At 27.6% G+C, this 3,308-nt stretch overlaps 1 long non-coding RNA gene across 2 annotated transcripts; it reads left to right on the forward strand.

Annotated features, from left to right (window-relative positions):
* Positions 1-964: 964 nt before the first annotated feature.
* LOC131638100 (uncharacterized) lies at positions 965-2,733 on the forward strand. 2 transcript variants are annotated; one of them, XR_009294590.1, is made up of 4 exons: positions 965-1,376; positions 1,597-1,661; positions 1,776-2,182; positions 2,276-2,733. It is a non-coding gene; the product is annotated as an uncharacterized LOC131638100 (long non-coding RNA). The 2 variants fall into 2 exon arrangements; XR_009294589.1 differs by having other exon boundaries at positions 1,776-2,733.
* The last annotated feature ends 575 nt before the right edge of the window (positions 2,734-3,308 follow it).

The following is a 3,308-nucleotide window of genomic DNA, read 5'->3' on the forward strand; positions in this document are numbered from 1 at the left end:
GCGCTTAATTGTTGGACTTATGGACCGGTCCGATGGGCCGAACCAATTTTGACATATATGTACATATATTTGGAAAAAATATTTATATAATTATACACAAAATAGGTATATTGAAAAAACACTATATTTTTTTTTTAGCAAAATGACAAACACGTTAAAAATTCACACACACAAAATGCAATGTTTTACATTGATATTTGATGAAAATATACATTCTAACAAAATCGGTATTATTAGTTGAATCAAGTTTGGACAAAATTAACATGTTATTTTTCTCAAAAAATTAGATATGCAACTAATTTTCAATTTTTCTCCTTTTTTATTTTATTTTTATGTTTTTAAAAAATGTTATTATTATGATTTATATTTTGTAAAAATATTTGCATAAAAATTGGATTTTAACTTGTTTCATTCATTTAAAAGTATGATTTAATGTAAAAAAGGGTTTTAGATTCTAATGAATTATATATATATATATATATATATATATATATATATATATATATATATATATATATATATATATATATATATATATATTATCTATTATAATATATAAAAAGTAAAGTATCTGACAATTACAATTCAAGCCCTCTGACTAAATAACTAAAATCGTTCATATTTCATGGATAAATTGGTCATTTTGTTGAATAACTCAACAATATTCATTTGGCAATTAATGTTGTATGATGTGTCACATTTTAATTGGTATAATTCATTTTTATTTTTTTGGTTTTCTTATTATAATAGTAATATTATTTGTATATTATAATAGATATTATAATTGGCATTTTATAATTATTTTATATTTTGCATTATTTAGTTGGCATTTATTAGGCATTTATAACTCAACAATATTTTATTTTATTTTTATTATTTTGAACCAAATTTACATTGAAAAAATCCTAATAAATGACCAATTATAACGTTTGGAATGCAGAAAATTAGGTTGCTTTTGGATTGATAGATTATATGGGTGGCTACGTTCTTTGAAAACATAAACTCCTCCACTGTCAAATGTTACAATAACTGCAGACCTTTCAGATTTCTAAAACTTTCTCTTAATTTTTATATCTACTCACCCAAATGGAATTCACCCAAATGAAATTCCACTCTTCAGTATATGTTTTCTCCATTCCAATTCTTCTGCGCTTCTACTTTTCAAAGAGTACGAATTTTTGTGTTCCTCCATCTCAATTCACCGTCAAATGCGTCTGCCACCACCGTGCTATTGCCAAACAATGACAAGACCATTGTGTTGCCACCGACGACATCTCTGATTCTCCATAGCATCACATCACAAAGCATCAAAGCATCAACGCATCACACATCAATCACTGCAAGATCCGTTTCACCTACTTGTCGTCACCGAAGATGTTCGTTGCTTTTTATTTTTGATTTACATTTTGTTTTCTTTTGATTATTCTGGGTTTGTTAAATTTAGAGAATATTGATTGAATTATGCTCTGATTTGAACTTAGATTGGGCAATAGACAGAAAGTAAGTTCAAAAAGTGATTGAATTGTTTTCCTTTTCCTTTTTTTGAATCCTGAAAATTTCTAAATATTTTTCTTTATTTTAACCACTTCATTTCAGATTTATGAAGGAAAAAATCATGAGTTTCTGTCAATATAAGAGAATGTGAATGTGTTTCAGATTGAGTAAGCATGATTAATATAGTTTGTGTTATATAAATATTGACAGATTTATTTAGCCTCTTTTTGCTTTCATATTGGATCTGTGAATGAAAATGGAGTTTTTGTTTTTTTTTGCAGTAGTGTTGTTTTTAAGCGACATCAACATATTTGAAAAAACTATCAAGCATCACAGCAAATACAACATTCAACAATATCCTTTCTATTTTTCATCTACAACAAGCATATCCTTTGAAAAAAACGCATAGGAAGAAAATAGGGAAGACTCAAAGGCACAAGGATGAGGTTTATACCACACATTTGATTTTCTGTGAGCTCTGAGTTCGATTTCACAGTGATGGTCGAAGGTTCCACGCTTTGATTATTTACTTTTCATTTGCATTTATGATTTTGTTGTTTGTTTCAAATGTGCCATAAACATGGTGTGATGCATAGAGATCTAAAGCCTGAGAATTTTTTGTTTGCGAATAAGGAAGCAACGACTTTGAAAGCCATCGATTTTGGTTTGTCGGTGTTCTTTAAACCAGGTAAGGATTCTGGATGGTGATTATGCTTGATTTTTATTGAATGGTTGGGTTTTGTGGTTTTACAATTAGCTTAAAGTTTGCCATTTTCTGTAGGTGAAAGATTTAATTAGATTGTTGGAAGTCCCTAACTTAACAATGTTTGAATGTTTATCGAGGAAACATCCATGAAGTATTAATCCTTTTGCCCATTTTCACGAGTTATTCATGCTGTCTATACAACTAATTTTTCTTGTGTGAGAAGGTTATTGTCGATCATTTGTCAGCAGAAGAGGCAGTGGGACTAAAAGAGGGATTCAAGCTTATGGATACAAGCAACAAATGCAAGATCAACATTGATGAAGTGGTGCTTAGAAATCTGCAGTGATGTTCCAGGATTTATCATAAAGCTTGGTTTTAGTTTTGGTATTGTTTTATCATCTGTGACATCTCTTGAGTTGGCTACATGTTGATTTAGGTGGTTGGTATGCTTTTCATCTTAAAATACAATTTTGTTATTTTAAATTGGTTATTGTTTGCAGTTACTTACAAGTTGAGTTGCTCTAAGAGCTCGTTTGGCCCAACTTCTTTAAGTCTTAAAAGTTACTTTAAAGTTAAAGTTAAAAATAAGAGCTTTTAAAATAAAGTTAAAGTTGTTTGGTTATGATTATTTTTTAAACTTTAAAATTATTTTTAATTTAAAAGTTGTTTCGTAATATATATATATATATATATATATATATATATATATATATATATATATGACATGATCAAATGACACCAATGTATCAAATTTAGTAATTTGACACCTCTGATAACTCTTTACTACATATCTTTATAACAAAATTCACCATTAGATTGAAAATTATTATGATATAGATCATGCGTATAGAATTTAACATCAATCGGAGATCGTTTGATATGTGTACGAGATGTATAAAAACTAACATCTTACAAAACTTCAACAAAACCGTTAATATTGATCATTCTCTTTAACATATCAAATAATTTCCGATTGATGTTAAATTTTATAGACATGATATAGATGATGCTAAATTTCAATCCAACGGTGAATTTTATTATATTTTAGTGTCATTTGATCATATATATATATATATATATATATATATATATATATACTGCGTATTGA

This window comes from Vicia villosa, unplaced genomic scaffold (genome assembly GCF_029867415.1).
Source record: "Vicia villosa cultivar HV-30 ecotype Madison, WI unplaced genomic scaffold, Vvil1.0 ctg.002171F_1_1, whole genome shotgun sequence".
Taxonomy (NCBI): domain Eukaryota; kingdom Viridiplantae; phylum Streptophyta; class Magnoliopsida; order Fabales; family Fabaceae; genus Vicia; species Vicia villosa.